Source organism: Leptonychotes weddellii, chromosome 4 (genome assembly GCF_054177405.1).
Source record: "Leptonychotes weddellii isolate Sample4059 chromosome 4, ASM5417740v2, whole genome shotgun sequence".
Taxonomy (NCBI): Eukaryota; Metazoa; Chordata; class Mammalia; order Carnivora; family Phocidae; genus Leptonychotes; species Leptonychotes weddellii.
This window is the reverse complement of record NC_138372.1, coordinates 161408949-161434158: the sequence shown is the minus strand read 5'-3', so window position 1 is coordinate 161434158 and position 25210 is coordinate 161408949. Positions and strand designations below refer to the sequence as shown.

The 25210-nt window shown below is 50.1% G+C and overlaps 1 protein-coding gene across 1 annotated transcript in view; it reads left to right on the top strand.

The window, feature by feature from the left end:
* The first annotated feature begins 1247 nt into the window (after positions 1-1247).
* Positions 1248-25210, top strand: part of ASAP1 (ArfGAP with SH3 domain, ankyrin repeat and PH domain 1) — a 331802-nt gene continuing 307839 nt past the window's right edge. Inside the window, exon 1 of the mRNA XM_081817140.1 lies at positions 1248-1397. The gene's annotated coding sequence lies outside the window, so the exon portion shown is untranslated. The remainder of the gene's footprint in view (positions 1398-25210) is intronic.

The following is a 25210-nucleotide window of genomic DNA, read 5'->3' as shown; positions in this document are numbered from 1 at the left end:
GCCACCAAGCTGCATCCTCCAGGTAGAAACCCCTAAATGTGGCATGTTTGTGGGAAACCACAGTGAATCATTCCCACTGGCTGCCCAGTCCTGGCCTGACTGGACAGAGATTTACTTTGCTTTTCTCAAACTTCGTGAAGCCTCTCCAGACTTTTAAAGAAACCCCCACAATGTCCTGACTTTTGGATTAAGAGCAAAATCCCAAGTTCCGTGAGGTCTGTGAGTTTCAGATGTCACCAGAAGGGGGTCTGCCATAGCCACTAACCTTTTCCTCTGCAGAGAGCAGTTTCTGAAATGCTGCAAAGAAAAATAATCACTTGGTGATTAGGAAGAAAATGAAAGTCTAAGGCTTTGTAAGCAGGCACAGATAGGCACAGCACACACCCCGTGAGTTAAAATCTTCCTTTCTCAGATGTCTCTCATGGTACTAAGAACAATCATGGCCATCATTTATTTGAGCATTTACAATGTGTCAGTCCCTGTCTAAACATTTGGTTTCCAAATCAAACCTGTAAGGGTAGCATTACCACCTCATTTCACATTTGAGGAAATGAAGGCTCAGAGAAGTTCTGTGACTTACCCAAGATAACACAGCAAGAAAAAACAAGGCGAAGTCCGGATTCCAACCGGCATCAGAGTCTGGAATCCAGACTATTACTGTCCTTACTCTCCTGGACGGAGAAAATTCCTGCCCCTGCCATTGGACAAAAATGAGGAAATTAGCTGCGGGGAAGCAGTGAAAGGGGGCAGCCAGGTAAAGTCATTTCTCTTACTGAAAACAGGGGACAGGGCCAGGAGATGGCAAGTTCATCCTCCGCAGAACCGGAGAGGGCAAGTCCCTCTCCTGGTGTTGGGAGGGGTGGGGTGGGGGGCTCCGAAAGGCCCCTGCCAAGGCCAAGGTTTTATCTGGGCACATCCTGGCCCTTCCACCTCTGGGCACCGAGCAGGCAGGCCCCGGCGGGGGCGCGGGGCGTGCGGCCGAGCGGGAGGACGCCGAGCCCGGCCCGGCGCGCCGCCGCCCGAGTCCGCCGCGCCCCCCCGCCTACTGCCGGCGGGCCAAGGGTTAAGCGAGGCGAGAGCCCCCGGCGCGGAGCGGCCGCCGGGCCGGGAATGCTTAGTCAGGATTCCGATTTCCTGTCGAAGTGTTAGGATTTCCTGCAGCCCGCGCCCGCCGCCGCCGCCGAACGGGAGCGTCCGAGCCGCCCGCGCCGCCGCGGCCTCCTCCCCTCGGCACATGGTCGCCCGCCCCTTCCTGCGCCGCGCTCGGGTCCCGCGCCTCGCCGCCGCCGCCGCTCCCGGCCGCCGCCCGCCCTCCGTCCCCAGGGCCGCCCGCGCCCGGCTGAGGGCTGCGGCGCGCGCGAGCCATGGAATAATGCCCAGCGGCCCGCCCGGTCCCGGTGAGTTGCGGGGCGCCCTGGGTCGTCCGCGCCCCCCTGCCCGGCCCCCCGCGCCCAGAGGCGCGGGGCGGACTGCGGGCTGCGCCTCCCGGCGGGGCGCCCCGGGCGCGGGAGGGCGCGGGCCGCCGGCTCCCGGGGGCCGCTCTGGGGGGGCACCGACACGCGGCGGGCGGGCGCGGGGGGGGGGCGGTGGTTCCGCGCGCCCTCCCGGGGAGGCGCCGGGCCCGCCGGTGGGGCGCCCTCCCGGCATTGTCTCTCTGGGCGGCGGAGGAAAGTTCCCCGCCGTTCCTGGAAGGGCGGCCTGGCCCCGCGTTGCCCGTCCCCGGCCCCCCGCCCTGGCTTGGACACGGCGCTGCCAGGCAGGCCCCAGGCCACTTGCTTTAAGCAAGTGAGACGAAACGAAAGGTGGGGGGTAGGGGGGGGAAGATTCCCAGCCGGGGCTTGGGGTTTGCTCACGGGAAGACTGGGAAGTAGCTTGTGTTTTTCCCGCTTGTACCATATTGGGACTTGCTGCATTTTTCTGAGAGCGACGAGAAGTTTAAAAGAAAAAAGAAACTCGCTGGCGTCTGGTATCCTGCGGTTTTCATACGACCCGAGAGTTCTCAGGCATTCCTAGAGCGGTTTCCTTTAATAATTGATTCTTCCACTAGTGCAGGGGGATGGATAGCCGACTTCAGACCATCCCTTCCTCAGCGGGAGCTCAGGTTTACCTGCACTGATCGGAAAGAACAAGAACTTTCTTCTACTCTTCCCGTAGACTCTATCAGGTTGTCTTGGCAAGATACTTGATTCTGGGATGACAGCGGGGCCAGAGTTGCTGAGTACTTGAGGCCAGTTTTATTTCTGTTGAACCCTTCACCCCAAGGCCTTTCTGTTTTGCAATTGGTGGTCCACTGTTCAGCAAAAAGATGCAGGTATTTTGGAAAACAGCAGATCTCAACAGTTCAGAAAGAAAAACGATCTTCCATCACCACTGTTTCAACCCCTTGTTGTTAGGCATACGAGGCTGGGAGCTAGCTTACCCAAGTGGCATGGCCAGTCCTAAGACTCCCAGCCCAGTGCTCCTTTCATTATGGCAGTTTCTGTTCTGGCAGCATGAGACATTTGGAAATAGGTCTTATTTGCATTATAACCTTTGTTGTTTTCCTGTCTTCCCTTGTTCTGTCTTACCTATTACTGCTGCTATTTTTGAGATAAGTGGTTATCTCAAACTTGGTATTTTGAGAGAGTGAGTTAAAAAAAAATTCCCTAACCCCTACTGTTCAGCCACCAAATGGATCTGAAACCTAAAATGGGTGGCTTATTACATAGGGAATTACTTTTCTGTATCCCATTCTTTTGTGCAAAATAGAAACTTCCATGAAAATAGAAAAAGGGTGGTGTCTTAGCACAAAATGTACCCTATGGTGTTCTCTGGACTTGATTTTCAGCCCTCCTATATCTTGTGAGCTAAGCAGCCCGTCTATTTTTCTCCTGATGAGAGCTCCGAATGGCTGGTTTTTCATTTTTAGTATGTGATAATGTCGGAGAGAAAGGACTTGTTCACAGGCTTGCCATTTGGTGAAGGAAATTGAAATTCTCTCCACCTCTCACCAGCCACAATGAGCCAGATTTTTGACATCAGTCAGAGCCTTGCAGGCCCAAAAATGAATGTGTGCATCCAAATGGGGCCCTCCCTCGCCCAGCGTGAGGACCCACCTCCCAGCTGGCATCTCCACACGGCAACCCACGGGGCTGACGTCTAAAGGATAAAGGGAACCCGTGTTACCTGGAACAGTGTGGTTCCTGCATTTTCTCTGTAGGTTCTCAGCTGTGTTTGACTGGGTCCTGCCACCCCATCCTCATTTTTCCCTCTCTTGTTTCCTCACACTTCTCTTCTAGTCGCTGTATCTGGCATGGGCTCGAAAAGAAGTCTTTCCTGTAGGATGCACAGATGATCCCCACATGAGCAGTAGTGTCAAGGACAGCTAACATTTACTGAGCACTTGCTATATGTCCTAGGCATGTCACCTCCTAAGAAGTCCCGAGGAGGAGAGGGAACTCCTTTGGGAGCCTTGCCCAGGGGATGCCACTTTTCAGATTCATCTGGAATTGACTCATTCTCTCATTCATTCAGTACACGTTTGCTAAGTGGCTCCCCCGTGGGAGGTGCCAGTCCTGCAAAGATGAATAGGACCCTGTGTTCAAGGCCTTCTGTTTCCAGCCTCATCCTTTCGTGTCAGCGTCACACTTGCTCTTTTGGTTAGTCAGTTCAACAAGCCCATAGTGAGCACCTGCTCCGTGCTAGCACTGGGTAAGGTCCTCAGGATAGAGTGCTGAGCAAGACAGGCCCAGCCCCACCCTCAGGGAGCTTGCATTCCAGTGGAGGGGCTAGGCCAAGCAGAGAAGCACCGAAAAGATGGTGATTTTTGTTAGCCGAAATCATGACCAAAGCGAAGTGGGGTGGGGGTGGAAATGGGGGTGGTCCTAGTTTCGCTAGGGAAAGGCCTCTCTGAGACTGAGGACTTGAGAAGAAACTGGCTAGGCAGAGAGGTTGTAGGGGAGGGCATTCCAGGCAGAGGGATCAGAATGTGCAGCCTCCTGTGCGTGAAAGGGCTGGATGTATTCCTGGGACTCAGGGAAGTTGGGGGGCGGGTGGGTAAGGGGGTTGGGCTGGGCAGAGTGTAAGGGAGAGATGGGGAGAATGGCAGAAGGTGAGGTTTCAGAGGGAGGCAGGTTCTAAGCCATGCTGGGGAGGTACCCTCACCCTCTCCCCGAAGTACCCCCACCCTCTCCCCGAAGTACCCCCACCCTCTCCCCGAAGTACAGAGGGAAAGTAGGGCTGAGTTTGGGCTCCGGAGTGGGATCTGATTGACATTTTTCAGAGGTTATTTTTACTGCTTTATGAAGAGTTGATCACAGCAGAGTGGAAGCAGGGAGACCAGTTTTCTGAATCCAGAAAAGTTGGTGGCGGCTTAGACCAGTGGGGGTGGAGGGAAGTGGGTGTGACCTGGTTAGAACCTGGAGATAGAACTGGTGAGATTTGGTGATGGATGAAATGGGGGTGAGGGCAGGGAGGGACTCGAGGATGACCCCTGGGTTCTGGCATGAACTGCTGGCTGTCATTTGGGAAGACAGGGAAGAATAAAGGTGGAACACGTTCTGGAGAGGATCAGGTTCCATATTGGCCGTGCTAAGTTGGAGATGTCTAGGGAGACATCCAGGTGGAGATCTCGGGCAGACATGAGGGATCGTGACCTCGGACCTCAGAGGGTCCCTGTGGACTAGAGACACTAATGTGGAAATGATCAGGCTGTAGCTGAGCCACCAAAGTGCTGGCCAGCACATGCCCTACTGTTTCATTTCTCCGAGGGTCTGCTGACGTTCTTCCTCCTGCCTGGGATGCTCTTCCTCTCTCTCAGGCTAACTCCTACTCATCTTTGAAAACATACCCGTGTCTTTATCTCCTTGAGGACGCCTCCAGCTCCCCCCAACCCCCAGATCCCTGTGTCTACTTTCATGATAGTATTCAATTGAAGTTATCTTTTTATAGTATCTTATGTTTATGAAAAACTTGATGCAGGCTCTGTCACATAGTAAGTGCTCAACAAACGCTAGCTACTATTATTATTATTATTATTGATGGGAGTGATGGAGAGGCATATAAATAAAAATTATATTGGACAGTATAATGATAAATGATGGATTAGTCTCCTCTTCCTGCTCTCATGACCATAAACTTAGTGGATTAAACGACACAAATTTATTCTCTTACAGTGCTGGAGGTCAGAAGTCCAAAATGAGTCTTATTGGGCCAAAATCACCGTGTTGGCAGGGCTCTGTTCTTTCTGGAACCTCTAGGGAAGCTTCCCTCCAGAAGGAACAGGGAAGACTCAGAATAGAAGGCCCTAGGGAATAATCTGTTTCCTTGCCTGTTCCAGCTTCTAGAGGCTTCCTACCTATGTTGGCCCATGGTCTCCTTCCTCCATCTTCAAAGCCAGCAATGTTGGTCTGAGTCCTTCTCATGCTACCATCTCTCTCGTTCCCCCTCCTGGCTCCCTGTTCCATATTTTGAGTATATCAGGCCACCTGTATAATCTAGAATGTTCTCCCTATTTTAAGGTCCAGTGATTAGCAATTTTAATCCCATCTTCCCCCTTAATTCCCTATTGCCACATACCCCATGTAAGCTGGCACATTCGCACATCCTGGGGATTAGGATGTGGACATCTTTGGGGGCTGGTATGGGAAGGTATTATGGGAGTCCTGGGGTCAGGCTCCACTCATATCTTCACTGTCCTCTCGAATATTCATCCTTCATGCAAGCTTTCCTCCTTGCCCAGCTTTATATGAGAATGCCTGGTTGAGGATTCATGTCACTGTGCTTTCTTTGGGCTGCAGGCCAAACTGTTCACTTCAACACAGGGACACTAATTTTTCTCTCCCTGCCTCAAGGATAATTTAAGTCCAACCCCCAGGGGGGTGCCTGGGTGGCTCAGTTGGTCAAGTGCCCAACTCTTGATTTCGGAGGTCATGATCTCCGGGTTGTGAGACTGAGCCCCATGTTGGGCTCCGTGCTGGGTGTGGAGCCTGCTTAAGAGTCTCTTTCTCGGGCGCCTGGGTGGCTCAGTCGTTAAGCGTCTGCCTTCGGCTCGGGTCATGATCCCAGGGTGCTGGGATCGAGCCCCGCATCGGGCTCCCTGCTCAGCGGGGAGCCTGCTTCTCCTTCTCCCTCTGTCTACCACTCTGCCTACTTGTGCTCTCTCTCTGTCAAATAAATAAATAAAAAATCTTTAAAAAAAAAAAAAAGTCTCTTTCTCCCTCTTCCTCTGCCCCTCCCTCCGTTCACGCTCTCATTCTCTCTTTCTCTAAAAAAAAAAAAAAAAAAATCCAACCCCCAAAAGCCCTCTCCTCACCCACCTACTTTGTATCCACTCCCAGAAAGGGCTGGGAGGGGACCTGGGTGGCTCAGTCGGTGAAGCGTCTGCCTTCGGCCCAGGTCACGGTCCCAGGGTCCTGGGATCGAGCCCCGCATCGGGCTCCCTGCTCAGCGGGAAGCCTGCTTCTCCCTTTCCCTCTCTCCCTGTTCATGCTCTCTGTCACTCTTTCTGTCTCTCAAGTAAATAAATAAAATCTTTTAGAAAAAAGAAAGAAAGGGCTGAGGAGCATGAAGGGTTGGTACTCCCTTTGAGTCCGCCATGGCTGATTTCCGGACACAGTGAATCCCAGCGCTGTGCGTGCCTTTTATGCAGCTGAAACCTCGGTTCCAGAGCCACAGCTAGTGTCCCCAGCCTCTGTCAGCCCTGTTCCCAAAGCAGGCCACAAGCACGCTCAGGAGAGAGCATGTGGTTCCGTCAGGACAAATCCATCTAAACCACTAGGGGAAAAAGTAACTAGAGGGCCTGGCCTGGCGGTGTGCGGCAGGTGGCCCCATCTTCTGAGAGTCAGGGAAACACACCGTGATGTGTTGTGAAGCCACATCGCAGTGAGGGCGTAATTAAGGCCAGATTTCTAACATCCTCTGGGTTATTTGGAGAAAATGGGTCCTGCCCCGGATACTCCCCAGAAACAGCCGGCTTCCCTGAGACCGTCAGCGTTTTGGAGAGCCGCATGAACTCCGTTGGCCACTGGCATGCGGGGTTGCACTGAGGCAGAGGTCTCTTCCTGCCTGAGCTTTCCCTGCCAGCTTTGTCCGGCCCCATCCTTGGAAATGCCACAGACTAACTCATCTTGTAATATTTTTGGCATTTCCTCTTCCTTTACGGCTTTAAGTCAGGAAATGCGAAAGGCACAGAGTCAGAAAAACAGAAGAGCGAGCAAGCTGTGTCTCAGGATCCCTCCTCTGGAGTCTGGTTACACTTGGGACAAAGAAGAGTGCGTGCGGTCCGCGCTTCCCCCAGATGTGGCGGGGGCTCCGGAGGACCACGCCGGGTGCAGATCCTCCTCCGTGGGCAGAGTAGGAAGGAGGAAGTCAAGACAACGCCTGCTGTGGCTTCTGGGGAATGGCTTGCATTTCCCTCTTCAAGGCTAATTGTGAGTTTCGCGGCAGGCCTGCTGCCTTCACAGGACTCTGCCTGTGTGCAACACTACTGTGTGTGCGTTTGGTTGTAGTTTTGTACCGAAATAATTATCTTTGCAAGTAGAAACGGAGGAAGAGGGCTCAAGTAAAAATCCATGATATATGCAACTTGCCCTGAAATGGTTCAGAAAAATAAGGACAGATATTGTAAAAATTTAGCTCGAGTGAGAGGAAAGAGAAGGAAAAAGCCCATGGAATGAAATGTTCACTCTAGGTAAGCTCAGGCAGAGGGCTTACGGGGGCTCTTGACACTATTTCTCATTCTTGAAACTATTTCCAAGCAAAAAGGCTTTTGCAGATGGGAGGGGGGGAAAAGAATGCTCAACCATGCCTTTGTAATTGTGACCTTGACAGATACAGGGTGGCTCCAAAGCAGGGTCAGTGGACAGGAAACCAGAAGATTCGGAGGCCTGCTACTGACCCTGCCTTTCCTTCTGCTCTTGCACTTTGTGTACCCGACCGAGAGAATGTCAGAAAAGCACCCCCTTGCAAGGGATTCCGTGAACAGGAGCTTTACGACAGCCATCTTGTGTGGAAGCGTGTTTGTTCACGTGGTTGCCTCTTCCTCAGACTGAGCACCTCCACCCCCTGTGCCTGGCCCGAGCACATGGCCCGGCGCTGTCCAGGGAGTCTCAGTCAAGTGCCTCGGCTTTATTGTTCAGCAGTGTTGCCATGTTCGTTGAATTTTCTCATCATTGAGCTTTTATTTTCAATGACTACATTTTCCTTCTAGAAATTCTTGTTGGTTGGTTCTCTTTCAGATCATACTGGCCTTTTGTCTTGCTCTTTCTTTAGGGTTCCTCTTCCTTACTTCATACCTTTGTTTTAAAGGTACTGACATTCTCTTTCGAGTTGCCCCATTATGTTCATTCTAAAGGAGCCGGTTCGCATTTCCTGCAAACTTCCTGCCAAGGTAGCTCATACTCCTGAGTCTCACCTCTCCTGGGTAGGAGAAGTGTCTCTGCAGAGTGGTTTTATGTTTTAGTAGGGGCTCCAAGGGTTTCCTGGATCCCGGACTAGTGGTAGCTGTAGGGCCTGCAATGTTTAACACCAGGCTGGAGGTGTAGGTTTGGGCTCTGTGCCCACAACTAGGGCTTTAACGTTTGCACAGAAGCCTTCTCCCCCACCCAGACCCTGAGGCAGACACAAGCGTTCTTGCCATTTCTCTGCACTGAAAGGAGGGAGGAGGAAGAGTTCAGGCCCTCTTTCAGAAGAGGCTGGGGTCCCTGTGGGGTCCTAGCTTTGTAGAGGGGTCTCAGCTCTCCTGTACTCCTGTAGATGCCAAGCAGAGATCAGCCAGCCTCACATATTCAGTCTTCTTTTTCAGACTAGGAAGAGGAAGAACATTTACAAGAAGGTAAAAATTGCCATTTTGAGGAAAGAAAACCAGAATCCCCGTATCAGAACAGTAGCAACGAAAAGATTTAATTCCGATCAGCAAGCACTTACTGAGCACCTCTGTTTGCCCTGCAGAATGGGGTGGGGGCACGTTGGGGCTGGGTCTTAAAATGCCTGTTCATCGTTGTAATCCCCAGCACAGAGCAGACTGCAAATGTTTAGGAAAAATGGAAGTAAGCAAGAAAGGAAATTAATGTGGTTGAAGAAGACAGATACTAATGCAGAAGACAGAATACAGTTGTGAAAAGTAGCACTGAATGGTGACTCAGAATTCCGAGTTCTAGTCCAGGAACTCATATTGACTAGTTATGGGACCTTGATGAGCAGTCACTCCCCGCTTGGAATCACACTTTCTCATCTGCGTAAAGGTGGTAGCTCCTGGCCCAGTTACAGTGAGAGCAAGAGTGGGGAGGTGGGAGCTTCAGAGGGTGAAGCATTTTTCTTGTCTTCGAGGCCCATGGGGCAGTGTGTCCTCCAAGGGCACCTTGCTTTGAAGGCTCCCTCTGCCTTGCCTCACGACCACTAGGGACACTGGGTTTTCCAGAGAAGGGCAGCAAGCATTTCAAATCCTCAAAGCTTGTTCAAACTAAGGGGTCTTTGATGTATGGTCAGTGGTTGGGCATTTGGGTGTTGGGCTGGCATGTGTCTCGTACGATATTCTTTCCCTTAGAAGCTCCCCCTGGGACCCTACGAATGAGGGCCGAGGTGCCCCTAAGAGATGCAGGATGGATTTGTGCATTGCACTGCCTTCATAACCTTTGACTCCCTGTTCTCTGAGGCTGCTCCTCTGGATGGTGGAACTCATGATCTCCCCAGGGTCTGTCCTTTGACCAGGTCCCTCTTTCATGCCTGAGGTGATTTGGTGGGTGGAGGATAGGGGCATTTGTCATGATGCAATGTGAAAACCACTGGGCTTAGAATCAATAAGGGTAGCTAATATTTCTTGTGCATTAACACATGTCAAGTGCTGTTCTAAGCCGTTTAACCATATAAGCTCATTTAATCCTCATAATAACCCAATAAAATAGGCACTGTTTTTTGTTGGGGGGGGGCACTGTTTTTAATCCGCATTTTGTACATGAGGAGACAGATACACAGACACTAACTTCTCCAAGGTCCTATAGCTCATGGGGAACAGGATTTTAAGCAAAGGGATCTGTGTTCATTGCCCACACTCTTGACCATGATGCAATATTGCCTCTGAAGACTTGAGTTTGAATTTCATGCCCCAATTCCTCATGTGGGCTTGGGAGAGTCTGCCCTTAGCCTTTCAGAGCTTTTAGGTTCCTCTTCTGTACATTTTGAAGAGTTTGCAGGTTTTAAAAAATGGTGTTAAATAAAACAATATGTATAGAAAGTGGCTTTGTGCTTGGCATATCATGGATACTAAACAAAGTGAGAGAGATTTTTTTTAAAGATTATTTATTTATTTGACAGAGAGAGAGAGAGAGAACACAAACAGGGGGAGTGGCAGGCAGAGGGAGAGGGAGAAGCAGGCTCCCCACTGAGCAGGGAGCCCGACACACGGGGCTCGATCCCAGGACCCTGAGATCATGACCCGAGCTGAAGGCAGACACTTAACCGACTGAGCCACCCAGGTGCCCCAAAAGTGAGTAAGTTCTAAATGGGATAAGAATTTTTGTTTACATGATCAATAGAGGGAGGGCACATGAACGAACTAATTCAATTTAGAGTTTTATCTTTGGTGCACAACTTTCCCTGCATATCCTGCCCTGTGCTGGAGCATCTAGGACACAAAGATGAAAAATCAAAGTTCACGTGCTATAATTTCTCCTAGTTGATTGGGAGAGAAAGCTAAGTATTTATCATTTTGGACCATGTCTGTCCACACCATAGGAAAGTTACAAAGGAATCGCCCCAAGTATGCAGAGGAAAGACAGTCATCCCAGTGGGGGGCTAGTGGGGGGTCAGATAAAGCTCTGGGGAAAGGTGCCATCTGAGCTCACTCTTCAGGATGGGCAGGATTTCAGTTAATGGAGAGTCGGGAAGGGTATTCAAGGCGGAGACTAGCCTGACTGAAGTCTTTGTTGTAAGAATGTGCTGGTTACTTTTTTGGAGGGCTGAGGAAAATGTTTGTTCAAGGAGAAAGGTAAAGCTCAGTTAAAGTAAAGCAGCTTTTTGGGGTTTCTCTATGGAATGCAATCATCCCTGATATTCTCTATCCCCCCTACTGTCACAGAACTCCTGATCTAGAAAAGCCAACTGCAGTGTTGTTTATAGACCTTCCCTTAATGGCCTTTTGCAAGTTTCCTCTCCCTAGGACAGTTACTTCCTCGCACCTAAAATAGAATTGTAGAAGGGTGGAGATGGGTATTTGCAGATTACAGTCTATTTTAATGGTACACTTGGAGGTGAGTGGGTGAGAAGGTGTAGCAGACACTTGGTTGCTTATCCAACACCCTTTCCCCTTCCGTGCTCCCAGAACATTAATCTTCAGAAGTTTACCTTCTAGGGGCTGTAGGGAGGTCAGTCCCAGCCCCAGGGGTGAATCACTGTGGTCCTGACCCCTTTGCCGGTGATTTGCCTAGGCATGGGCATGTGACACAGATCTGGCTATGAAATAAGAAGAGAAATTTCTGGGGTTGGGGGGATGGAGAAAGATTTTTCTCCATCTTAAAAGGAGACATTTAGGAAGACAGAGCCTCTCCTGCTGTGGGACATAGTGGGGTTGGCCTGTGATACCTAGAACGGTGGCAGCCGTTTTGGGACCATGAGGGGCCTTGCTTAGGGAGACCTTGTTGAGCCTGTTCAGAACAGAAGGATGGAAGGAACAAGACACTGAAAACCCTAACTTCAGACTATTTTTGAGTTGAGTTTTCTGTTACTCGTAGCCCCAAAATTATTTGTATCAGTACACATTAGGATGGCCAGCTTACGTAAAATCTAGATGATTTTCGGTCCATTATACCACCCCCGCAACACACACTTACCCCTTGTGTGAAATACACCGCCAAATCATATACTTTTATACCTTCACAGTCTTGCTATATTTTTCCACCTGAACTGCCCTTTCCCTAACTTCTCCACCTACTCACATTTTAAAAACTTTAAAAAAAAGTATGGTTCAAATGCACCTTCTCTGAGAAGCCTTTCCCAGTCCTTCCTGTTGTAATTGCTTATCTTATTCTTTGGGTACCTATAACATTTGTAGCCCCTCCCTCTCTCCCTCTCCCCCCTCGTTCTTTATTTTTTTTTTTAAAGATTTTATTTATTTATTTGGCAGAGAGAGAGACAGCGAGAGAGGGAACACAAGCAGGGGGAGTGGGAGAGGGAGAAGCAGGCTCCCCGCGGGGCAGGGAGCCCGATGCAGGGCTCGATCCCTGGACCCTGAGCTCATGACCTGAGCCGAAGGCAGAGGCTTAACGACTGAGCCACCCAGGCGCCCCCCCCTCGTTCTTTATTAAGTGCCTACTGAGTAGCCAGCTGCAGTGTTGTACCCTAGCATCATCTTTCATGAATGGGGACAGGCATGCACAGAAACTGGTGGTCATGCGGGAACACAAGGTATTACCAGGTGCTTCTAAAGAGGCACCTTGCAGGGAGGGGCAGAGAGGCCTTGTTACAGGGTGTAATCCTTGAGTTGAATATTAAATAATGCATGATTAGCTAGGACAGAGCAAAAAGAAAGGAAGGAAATTCTGGGTGTAGGGACCCACCGAAGCAAGGACATGGATGGTAGAGACAGCCCAGGTTGTGCTAGGAGCTAAGTAACCCCGTGTGGCTGGAACCTAACGTTTGAGGTGGGATGCATTGGGGCTGGAGGAGAAGGCAGGAGGAGGGACATCCAGAAGCTTTGACTTTATCCTGAGACCATGGAGGAAACTTGAAAGGTTTGAGGCAGGGGAGTCTTGTGACACTGTCCTTTAGAATGAGGATTCTGGCTGTGTTGCATCGAGTGGACTAGGTGTGTAGGGCAAGGACTAGAAGCAGGGAGACCATTTTGGATGCTTCTGTAGGAGTCTGGGAGCGAGCCCAGGAGATGGAGAGGAAGGTGCATAGGCAGTCGGATGGGCTGGCCTGGGGACTGATGGGTGAGGAGCCCGGCGAGGAGGGGCTGCCATTAATGACACTGAGCTTTCTGGCTTGTTTGCGAGGCTGAGTCACGTCTGTGTCACAAGACTGCAACCTCCTCCAGCTCCCAGTCCTACCAGTCTGTGCATCCCCTGGCATGCTGGGTTCGGGCTGCAGTGGGAGACGGAGGAGGAAGAAGTGAGGCTGCGCCCTCTTCCTTATCTTCTCCTCCCACGACTTTGGCTCTTCGGTTCCTGTTTAAGGGTATCAGGAAGAGGAGCTGTGATGTGGTTTTCCTGGTGTCCCTGCTTCCGAGGTCTGAGCCTTGAGAAGAGGAAAGACTTTCTTAGGTCCTGTGGCTCATCACCTTTCTTTCTTGCTCATCCCCCAAACCAACCCAATTCTGAATAAACCTATCCCAGCGCCTCTGGTGTAGCCCGTTCTGTGCATGCCCACCGTTCCTGCCTCAGGCCAGGCTTCTGTGCCATCTCTCCTGAATCGTCTAGCCGGTTCCTGGCTCACTGCCGTCCCGTTCGTGTCCTCCATGCTGATGCCAGGGGGAGCTCCTTAAAACCAGATCGGGGTCACCCTGTGGCTTGACAAGCTTCAGTCCCCCCTCCCAGTGCCTGGGTGGTCACGGAAGGAAGAAAGCAGCCCCAGCTTTTCAGCTGCTCAGACCTGGGGTCAGCCCTGGCTCTCTTACTCGCCGAGTGCCCTTGGATGAGCCACTCACCCCTGCTGAGCCTGTATCTCTCCACCTGTGAAATGGGCGCGAGCTGCCTTATTGAGTGATGGGTGAGGGAGAAAACATATTACAGGGCCTGCATGAACACGTGCACACGCACACGCACTGAATTTCTCTCTCCCCTACGGTCTTACTCACCTCAGGGAGTCCTTAGTACCCACCGCACAGTGGACCAGGTGCTCTTCACGCATGGTTGTCTAATGAATTACTCCTTCATTCTCTTTCAGCTCAGGCTTTGACAACCTCTCTTTCAATAAGTTTGAGAAACTCTCTCAAGTCCTGTAAGGGCCAGAGGGAGTGGGGTCCCAACACTCGGCAGGGCGGGGGGGGGGGGGTGGTTCGTGTGGAGGAGGAAGCGGAAGTGGACTTGGGTGCAGCCTTCCTGACTCCACGCCCTGAGTCGGAGTCTCTCCATTGGCTACTCTGTGACTTCCAGGAGCTGCCTCCTGGGGCGGGTTGCCAGGGTTCAGGACCGTGCCATCCCGAAAAAGGGTGAGGCCGTCCCTGCAGTTCTTACAGACAACAGCAAACACACGAGTTTGCGTAAGCAGGGCCCTGTGAATTAGTGACGTATGTGCGTGCTTTTCGGAAAGAATGTCAATGGACGTAACGTGTGTATGTGTGGGGTGTTCCCATCCTGGAAGAAGCTGGGAGTTGGCTGGGGTAAATTGAGTTCAGTGATAACATTTTAGGCTCCTGGTTTGAAGGCAGCCACGGTGCTGAGCATTTGCAGAGGGGAATCGTGTTGGAGCGGAAACAAAAAGGCTGTGGAGGGTAATCACCTCGTCAGAAACAGAGGTTCTGTGGTGTAGACGGTTGGTATGAGTTTGGATCCTGGACTTAGGATGAGTTCTGACTCAGCCTTTTACTGGCTGACCTTGGAACTTGCCCACCTCGGGCGGGTCCCGAGCCTCCCTGAGCCTCAGTCTTGCTACTTGTCAAATGGTAAGAATGGGACTTCCATCTCCTGGGGTCATGGGGGGCCCGACCTCTGTGCGGTACACGTGGAGAACAGTGAGAATGGCCTGTGCATGCCAGCTACAAGTGCAGATATGCCCTGACCTGATGATGATGCAGGTTAGAGGTTGAGTTGTACTCTCCAAAAAAGGTATGTGGAGTCCCAGCCCCCAGGACTTCAGAATGTGACCTCATGTGAAAATAAGGTCTCTGTAAAGGTCATCAAGTTAAAATGAGGTCATTAGGGTGAGTCCTAATCCAGTGTGACCCGTGTCCTTATAAAAAGGGGAACTTGGGGGCGCCTGGGTGGCTCAGTTGGTTAAGCAACTGCCTTCGGCTCAGGTCATGATTCTGGAGTCCCGGGATCGAGTCCCGCATCGGGCTCCCTGCTCAGTGGGGGGTCTGCTTCTCCCTCTGACCCTTCCCCTCTCATGCTCTCTGTCTCCTATTCTCTCTCTCAGATAAATAAATAAAAAAAATCTTAAAAGAAAAAGGGGGGGGGGAACTTGGGACGCAGTGACAGGCAGGTGCGCACAGAGAGAAGCTGAACCATAGACCCAGGGAGAGGCCGCCGTGTGACTGGAACGATGCATCCGTAAGCCAGGGAGCCTCAGGGGCTGCCGCCAACCCCCACCCATGAGGGAGAGGCAGGGAAGGATTCTCCCTGGCGGCCTCAGAGGCCGGGGTGGCCTGCTGACACCTTGATTTCAGACTTCTGGTGTCCAGAGCTGTGAGAGAGTGAATTTCTGTTGTTTTAAGGCACCTTGCCCTTGGTGCTCTGCGGTGGCAGCCCCAGAAATCTCAGACCGACCCGAAGGAGGTGCATGTGTCTGGAGATGGGCCTGTGGCATTCATTCAGCTAGCGCTGGCCTGAATCTAGCCTCCGCTTGTCTGTTCTCGTCGTGCCTCCAAGTGGCACTTGTCGAGAACTTCCCCGATGTCACTCTGGGAGCAGGAGGTTAGAAGTCTGTGCTACCAGCCTAGATGCTGAGAGGGACACTAAGGGGCAGCTCGTCAGGAGGTGAAGTGACTGTCCATCTGCCGTGTGACTGTATTGAGAAGGGCATCCATGGAGCAGACCAGGGGTGAGGGGGGCTTTGGGGCCAAAGGCAGGGACTGGCACAGGACAGCAGCCACGGCCAGGGTGTGCCAGGGATGGGAGGACGGTTCCGTGTGTGGGATGGGGAAAGGGTGCTCCCCGGGGACTCAGGGAGCAGAAGCACCCAGAGTCTGGAAAAGTGAGCAGGGACAAGATTGGGGAGGAGGTTGGCCCTAATGCTGTGTCCAGGACAGCAAGATGTGTGGTTCTGTGCTTTAGAAACACCCCTCGAGTGGGGCTCAGCTGTGCCTGCTTCATCTCCGACCTGTGCGCCAGCCTCCTGGTGTGGTGTGCACGGACAGGAAGTTCAGATGGGAGGGAACAAACCCAAGCTTAAAGCAGGGGCAGAGTAACAGTCGGAGCTGTGCTGGGTCGTAGAGACAGTGTTGTGGAAGAAAGGGTGACGCCGTGGGCATGAGAGTCCTGGGTCAGAGTCCTGGGTGAGAATGATCGCTCTGCCCTTGCTTTGGGACCCAGCTTTCTGTGTGGAGCAGGGATTAAAATGAGCTCATCTAGGACAAGTGTGTGGCACCTGGGAGGCCCTGAATAATAAAAGTTGGTTTCTTCTCCACTTAACCCTGAAACTCTGGAAAAGGGCTTTGTGCTGCTTATAAAACCCAATAATCATAGGTGGGTTCTTTCTTGAGGTGGCATCTGGAAAGGCCTGCACTTCATGGGAGCAAAGTCACTGTCAGAAAGGTGGGGGTTGGGGGTCCCTAGGAGGAAGGGGTGAGATGCGGGGGCTCCCAGAAGGCCTTAATAATGCTTATTGGCAGGAATAACACTCATGTCCTCATTGCTCTCCTATTACTTAGAATATTGCAGAAAAGCGGGTAAAGACTTCTCAGCTTTGGATGACTTAAAAATAGTCCCTGGATGCAGAGTGGCCAAGCTATTTGCCCCATGACTCCTTCTGCTAAAGTGCCCCTTCCCCACCCACCCCTCCTCTGCCCCCCTGCCCAGCGATGACTCTCAGGCATCCTCCTCCCAGCCACTCTGGCTACAAACCTTGGTATTTATTCCACACTTATTTGAGTTTCCACTGCACACCAGCATTACTCTAGGGGCTGGGCAACAGCAGTGAACACAACAGGGGAAAATCCCTGTCCTCATGGAGCTAATGTTCCAACTGGAGAGACGGACAGCAAACAGACATCAAATGTATGGATATGAGATGGTGAAAAGTGCTTTTGGGGAAAAATTCACTGGAAAGGAGACTAGGGAGTGCTGAGGGGATGTGCTCTGTCAAATGGAGTGTTCAAGGAAACTCTCCCTGAAAAGGTGACATTTGAGCAATGATCAAAAAGGAGCTGAGGGAGTGAGCTTGTGGCAGTCTGGGGTAAAATGTGCCCTAGACAGTGGGGATAGCCAGTGCAAAGGCCCTGGGGTAGCTGCATGTGGGACCATGTTCAAGGAACCTCAAGGGGGCCGATGTGGCATAGAGTGAGTGATGCAGTTTTTGATCAGGGAAAAAGGTGGTGGCATGGATGGGGGACATGACCTTGTTGGGCATTTTAGGGATTTTGCTTTTATACTAAGCAAAGAAGGAAGCTCTTCAAGGGTTTTAAGCAGAGGAGAAGTGATATGATCTTGGCTTACTTTTTTTTTTTTTTAACCAGGATCCTGCTGTCTGCTGTTCTAGAGAATGGGTTGGAGGGGGCAAGAGTAGAAGAGAGATGGTTAGGAGCCTGTTGGAACAATGTAGGCAGAAGGCGAAGGTGGCCTGGACCAGATGGAAGCAGTGGAAGAGGGGTGGATTTAGGGATCCCCACCCCTCAGCTCATCTGAACCATCCCCAAGCCGTGTTGGTTCTACTTCAGCCATCCCTGGGAGAATGGGAGAACTTCGTAGGTACTATACACCAAGTCCACTAACAGATTGAGCTCCTTAAGGACAGTGATGCACCCCCTTTCTCAGGTGTCCCTGGCACCTAGCCCAGTGCCTGACATAAACCATAGCCACTTTTCATGTTTGTTATATAGGTAATGGACCTGTCATTCCCTGATGCCTAAGATAGGGTTTAAAGCCGTCTCTGGTGCCCCCAGTAGTCCTCTGTGCTTACCCTTATCCAGACATCCATCACACTGATCTGTCCTAGTTCCTTACCTCTGCTGGTCTCTGAGCCCCAGGAGGCCAGTGCGTTTTGTCCACTCCAGTGAGAGTGTTGCACAAGCGAGTGCCTGCCACACGGCAGGTGCTCTGGAAGGGCTCTTGTGAGTCCCTCTCACACCTGCAGAGAGCTGAGTGTGACAACCAGTGTGGGTTCTGATCCCAGCGTGTCTCCGGGAGGATTAAATTGTTCAAAAGCCTGGAGCCTGCAAGGTGGCTCCGGGTCTTCTGAAGGGAAAGACGAGGACAGAGAGGTGGAGAGGCTTGCCGTTGGAGTTGGTGTGCCCACGGGCCCTTGTCCAGGGGGGTGGTCTCCAGGGCTTGTCTACACTGGGGAGGTTGCGGGTGACTTCAGCAGGAGCCTGGGGAGCCTGGTGGCCAATGAGCCAGCACTCTCCTGGGCTGGGAGACCCAGACTGACTAGGACGGTGTATCCACAAATTCGTGTTGGCTGGATTCTGCCTGTATAGACCAGAGAGTGGATGGCCACGGTCCCGTGTGAGAGCGTCGTGCACTGCTCCCCATTTCCCAGCTCAGCTCCGGGTTATTTTTTGTTTTTTATCCTCCAGGCCCTTTATACTTTTTCAATTAATTTTTAAATTGTATTTCTATAGCGTCTTTATTGAGGTATAGTTCATATACCACGTAATTCATCCATTCCAAGTGCAGAAGGCGGTGGTTCTTAGTAGAGTCCTGGGGTTGTGCACCCCTCAGTACACTCAACTTTAGAACATTTTCATCACCCAATCCATACTCCCCAGTAGCTGTCACTCCTCATTTCCCCCAACTCTTCACCCCCAGACATAGGCAGCCACTAACTATGCACATTCCTATACCCCCACCCCTGCTGGATCTAAACATAATACGAGCTCATAACAAAATCCAGAAAGAACAGGAAAAAGTAGAGTGGAAGATGGTGATCTCCAGCCACTGAGAGATGACTACTATGCAGATAGACTCTCAGCTACCTGGTTTCTGCAGACGGTGACAAAAATCTTATACAAGTACTTTAGTAATCTGATTTTTTTCCAGTTAATATATTGGGAGTCTCCCCGTGAATAAATTTTTCCATTATCATTTTTGATGGCTATGGGCATACCATAATTTACTTCATTGATTCCTTATTGGTAGACATTTAGGTTGCTTCTGATTTTTGCATTTATATACTTGTCCATATATTTACTTATGAGAAATTCTTAGAGCTGGAATTGCTGTCTTAAAGTATCATATGTATTGCCAGACTGTGTTTCAGAAAACTTTACCAATCTCTATTTCCCAGAGCAGTTCCTTGAGAGTGCATATTTCTTTTTTTTTTTTTTAAAGATTTTATTTATTTATTTGAGAGAGAATGAGACAGAGAGAGAGAGCATGAGATGGGGGAAGGTCAGAGGGAGAAGCAGGCCCCCCGCCGAGCAGGGAGCCCGATGCGGGACTCGATCCCAGGACTCCAGGATCATGACCTGAGCCGAAGGCAGTCGCTTAACCAACTGAGCCACCCAGGCGCCCCGAGAGTGCATATTTCTTGAAACCCATGTTAGACATGAACACCATCAATTGTATTAGTCTTTGCACAGCTGATAGATTAAACAAGAATGTTGGGTTGTTTTTTTTTTAAAGATTTTATTTATTTGGGAGAGAGAGAGCATGACTGGGGAGAGGGAGAAGCAGGCCCCCCCACCAAGCAGGGAGCCCAGTGCAGGGCTCAATCCCAGGGTCCTGGGATCATGACCTGAGCTGAAGGCAGACGCTTAACCGACTGAGCCACCCAGGCGCCCCATGAATGTTGTTTTTATTTGCATTTTTATTTTTCTAAAGATCTATTTCTTTATTTTAGATCAAGAGAGAGCGTGAGCGGGGGAGGGGCAGAAGGAGAGGGGAAATCTCCAGTAGATTCCCCACTGAGCGCGGAGCCCAATGAGGAGCTTGATCTCACACCCTGAGATCATGACCGGAGCTGAAATCAGGAGTCAGACACTTAACCAAGTGAGCCACCCAGGCGCCCCTTTATTTGCATTTTTAAATTTAATACTGAAGTGGAAGATATTTTCATTTCGTAGGCCTTGGTTTAGGAGTTGTCTGTGTGCATCTTTTGCTCATGCTTATATTTGGTATACATTTTTTTTTGTTTACTTGTAACAGTTCTTTATATATTAAAGTTGCCAAGCACCACTTCATTCCAGTTTTAGTATATGTGCCGCCAAAGCGAGCACCCCAGCCACCACTTCAATACCTTATCCTAATATATATTTGTCCCAGAGGTGTTCTGACTCACTTGGTGATAACCAATGCTTATTTGTTGGTATATTAAAGAGAAAAACAGTTTTTGAGAATCAAGAACATGGGTTGCATTCCAATATTCACTCAAACAGGGTTTGTATCTTTGGGAATGTCACTTTCCCTCTCTGGGAAACCTCAGTTTTTTTGTCTATATCATGAGAGGGTTTGGCTAATGAGATCAAAGTAAAGAAAAAGGAATTCTTTGATAGTGTGATAATTGTAGAACTCTTGGTCCTCCTATTTATTATCATTGAATTTTAGATATTATGCAATGTTTCTTTAATCAGAATGTCATAAATCAAATAGAAAGTGGCATAAATATGGGCTATAAAAACTGTTGCAAATTGATCTAGGCCAGTTGGCGATTTAGTTTAATATTGCACTTCTACATAGACTTGATGTTGCCCTCAATTGTGACCTCAAGCTGCTTGCTCAACGTTGAGGGCCTAGATTGCCTCAGCAGAAAGTGTGGGAGGTGAAGCTGATGGGTATTGAGGTCGTTTCCAGCTCTGTCTTTATTATGCCTATTAAGAATAATGGAAAGAATCAGCTGTGAAGAAACCGGGCCTTCAGCCTGCCTGATGACCTGCCCGAGGTACCAGAATAAGCAGGTGACAGCTGGATTTGAACCCAGGACCTGTGCCTCCAAATCTGTGGCTCTTTCCCTGGCTCAAGTGCCTTTATGGGCAGTAAACCTAGATCTGCCATGATCACTGTTGGGCACGGGGCTTACTTCAGTGTGCTGAGTCCCCTCAAAGGGATTGATCTGTGGGAGAGAGTTTTGGGGACACAGGGAAGGAAGAAGGAGGAAGATTACCAGGGAAGTATCTGGATTTCTAAGGCCAATGGAATGAGGCTTAGCAGAGGGAACTCAGGGGAAGGAGCAGAGAAGCCCAAGGTAAGTGAGAAGGCAGGAAGACACTCTGTGGAAGGCAGAGCACAGGCCAGAGCGCAGGGGCCAGGAAATACTGCATGATCGAATCCTCAGGATCTACCTTTGTATCAAGGAGTTGGAAAGCCAGGCCTCATCTGGAGATGCTAGTGCAGGTCATATTAATTTCTCTACAAAGTCATACAGTTACCTGCTCCTGAACTCCTACAAGGCTGCCCTCTCTCCTTCCTCCCTCTCCTCGTACCCTTCCTCCTCCTCCTCCCACTATGACCTCTCCCTCCTCCCCTTCTTCATCCCCCTCGTCTCCTTCCCCCTCCTTCTTCCTCTTCTTTCCTCCCCTTCCTCCCTCTCCTCCACCCTGCAGCTTCCATGGGAAATGTTTCCATCCCCCTCACACTTCCTCCCTTTCAGGCCCCCACACCTTTGCTCAGGTGGATCCATCTGCCTTGAATGCCTGTGACATTCGTCTGCTTCAGGAGCCCCTTCACCTGAACATGAGTGTCTCCCCTCCCAGGAGGCCATTCCTGACCCGCCTGATTCGAAGTAGAATGGAGCATCTCTTTGTCTGTGTCCTCTCTCTACCTATACAGGCTTTTCTCGAGGCATCTGAAGCATTTTAATGACAGGTTTTGTTTACACCTCTGTCTCCCTTATTACTTTGTGGCTTCCTGAGGGCAGATACTGTTATACTGTTCTTTATTTGGAACCTGCAGGATCTAGCATAGGGCCTGGCACGCAGATCGTGTTCAGCTGAAGATTTTTTTGGGTAAATTAATGAAATCTTGTACAATCCACTAGACAGTTCACGCTCAGAAGACTAGAATGGTGTATTAGTAATACAGTGTTAATAGCAGCAGTAACGAATATTCATTTAGCCGCTTAAATACAAAAGATGTTTTGATTTGTTCTTTACTCATGTGAAAGTCCAAAATGGGTATTTCTAGTTCAGTGGTAGCTTTCCATGATGGGGTGACTCACAGACCTGGGCTTCTCCCACCGTTGTGGCCCTGCTGTCCCCATAGCTTTGTCATTGCTGCCTCCACTGGCAGAAGGGATAAAAAACACAGAAGAGGGGTGCCTGGGTGGCTCAGTCAGTTGAGCGTCCGACTTGACTCTTGGTCTCAGCTCAGGTCTTGATCTCAGGGCCGTGAGTTCAAGCCCTGCATTGGGCTCTGCGCTGGCCATGGAGCCAACTTAAAAAAAAAAAAAAAGAACACAGAAGAGGCACACAAACTTCTTAAAAGTCTTGGCCTGAGAAATGGCAAATATTTCCACTCTTGTTCGTTGACCGGAACTCTGACATAGGGCTACACCTAACCACAAGAGAGTCTGGGAAATGTAGTCTCACCGTGTGCCCAGGAAGAAGTGGGAACAGAGTTTGGGGGAACGGCTGTATGGTCCTCATTTGAGCTCGGTAACATCTCCACCAGGTAGACCTAATTGCCACTGAGGGAGTGTCATAATTTGGTGTTAAAAGGAATGAATGAAATCACCCTTTGAGCTCCACCTAATGTTCTAGATACCTTTTATACATTTTCTTACATTAATGTCACAGTAATCATAAATACCAACCCAATGAGGTTGGTATTATTAGTTCTATTTTATAGATGAGGAAACTAGGACTCAGAGAAGCTGAGACACATGCCCGCGGCCACCCAGCTGGGAAGTGGTTGAGTGGTATGTCCATTAGGAAGCTTCCTGATGCATAGAACAAGACTGGCTTAATCGAAGCAACAAGAAAGTACACTGACTTCATGTAACTCTGAGTCCATGAGGTGGGGGCGGGGGGTCAGTCTCCCCATAAGACACACACAGCACCCTTGAATTAAGATGATTAAAAGAGAATTTCATAAAGGATTTTTTTCATTGAGGTAAAATTGACATAAAATTAACTGTTAACCATTTTAAAGAATACAATTCAGTCGCATTTAGTACGTTCACAATGTTGTTCAACCATCACCTCATCATCTAAAAGGAGTCCCGTACCCATTAGTCACTCCCCACCAACCACCCCCCACCTCCAAACCCGTGGCAACCATTGTTTCTGTCTCTGTGAAGTTAGCTATTTTAGATGTTTCACGTAAGTGGAATAACACAGTGTGTGTCCTTTTGTGTCTAGCTTCCTACACTTAGCATGATGTTTTTGAAGTTCATTCCTGTTGTAGCATATATCAGTACTTCATTCCTTTTTATGGCAGAATAATATTTCACTGTATGGATAGACCATATGTTGTTTATCCATTCATCCATTGGTAGACATTTGGGGTGTTCCCACCTTCTGGCTACTGTGAATAGTGTTGCTGTGAACATTCATGTTCAAGTATTTGTTTGAAAACCTGTTTTTAGGGGCGCCTGGGTGGCTCATTCGGTTAAGCGTCTGCCTTCGGCTCAGGTTGGGATCCTGGGGTCCTGGGATCGAGCCCCACTGAGCAGGGAGCCTGCTTTTCCCTCTCCCTCTGCCTCCCCCGTCTTGTTCTCTCACTCTCTCTTTCTCTCTCAAATGGATAAATAAAAACTTTCAAAAAAAAAAAAAACCTGTTTTCAATTCTTTGGGGTATATATCTAGGGATGGAATTGATGAGTCATCTGGTAACTCTATATTTAACTTTTTGAGGATCTGCCAAACTTTTCCAAAGGGGCTGAATCATTTTACATCCCTCTCAGCAATGTATGAGGGTTCTGATTTCTCTACCTCTTCACCAAGACTTGTTATTTTATGTTTTATTTCTTTAATTTTTTTTTTTATTATGGCTGAGCTAGTGGGTATGAGTGGTATATCATTGTGGTTTCAGTTTGCATTTCCCTAATGACTAATGCTTTTGAGCATTTTTTCCATGCTCGTGAGCCACATAAAGGGATCTTGAAGAAGGCATGAGGGGCGGGGTTGGGGGGACGCCTGGGTGGCTCAGTCGGTTAAGTGTCCGACTTGGTTTCGGTTCAGATCATGATCTTGAAGTCCTGGGATCGGGCCCTGCGTTGGGCTCTGCGCTCAGCTCAACCCCCACTTGTGCACTCTCTTCTCTCTCTCTCAAATGGATGGATAGATCTTTAAAAAAATATAAATAAAACTTAAAAAAATAAAATAAAAGAAGGTGTGAGAAGGTAGGGAGGCTGCAGGGATTGTGTAGTGCCCAGGGCAGGTGGCTTTGGGACTCCTGTGGCATGCCTGGCTTGAGAGATGGGGAGGGGATGGTCACTGGAACCTGGAGACAGTGAGGGCTGTGGGGAGGGGCCCTGACCAGAGCTGAGACTTGGGTTGAGGGTGGCAGCCAGTTCGTAGTGACCACCAGAGGGGCAGTGGGGTGGGAGGGATCGGTACTCCAGCGTTACTCTCTCCTGCTCAGATCTCCAGCTGGGGCTCCCTGTTGGCTAAAACCATCCTGCAAGCCAGAGGGGTAGGGAGCCCTTGCATTTAGTCCCTAGAAGTCAATTTGGGGCCTGGAGTGGGGGAGAGTGGAACGTGAGGGGCATGTGGTGTACTGGGACCCAGAATTCCCTTCTCTTCCAGGAGCCCTGGCTCCCATTTCCTGTGGTTCTGTGCTCCGTGTGTGGGTTTCTGCCTGAGGCTGGTCGTGAGACTGGCCGCAGCTGTTTTGAGCTTCCCATCTGTATTGTAACATCCAGAGGAAGAGACAGAACTCCATTTCCAAGACCTCTTCCAGAAGACCAAGAAAGAGCTTTCCCAGAAACCTCCAGTTTCAAGTCTCCTTGACCCCAACTGGGTCACATTCCCCCTCTAAACTAATAACTAGCAAATTGCTGGGATGGTTTTGAACCACTGGGGCCCACACGGGCAGGAACATGTGCTTCTGGGGAGAAGGGGAATCCCAAATGAGTTCAGAAAGGGGGAAGGGTGCTCGGTAGAAACCCACAGAGCCCTTCCTGGGGAATTCCTTGACACAGGTCTAACTGAAGCCCTCGCTTTGTCCACTCTGCCTGGTCCCAGGCCAGAGGTGAGACCAGAAGTGCAGGCCAAGGCCTCCTGGAGACATTTTTTGCCCTCCCTGCTGCAGGGGCTGATGTTAGGCAGTGAGCCAGCTCAGGTCCCCGTGGGACCCAACCCCTGCCCTCCCTCCTGTGGCCCACCGCCCTAATAACCATTCCAGGGAGTGAGGCCTGAGTTCAACCAGAAGTTCAGGGAATGGAGTCTTTTTGCAGATTTTGCCACAAAAGACAGAATTTTTAAAACCCACCTATTGTATGATTCCTCTTATGTGAAATATCCAGAATAAAATCTATAGAGACA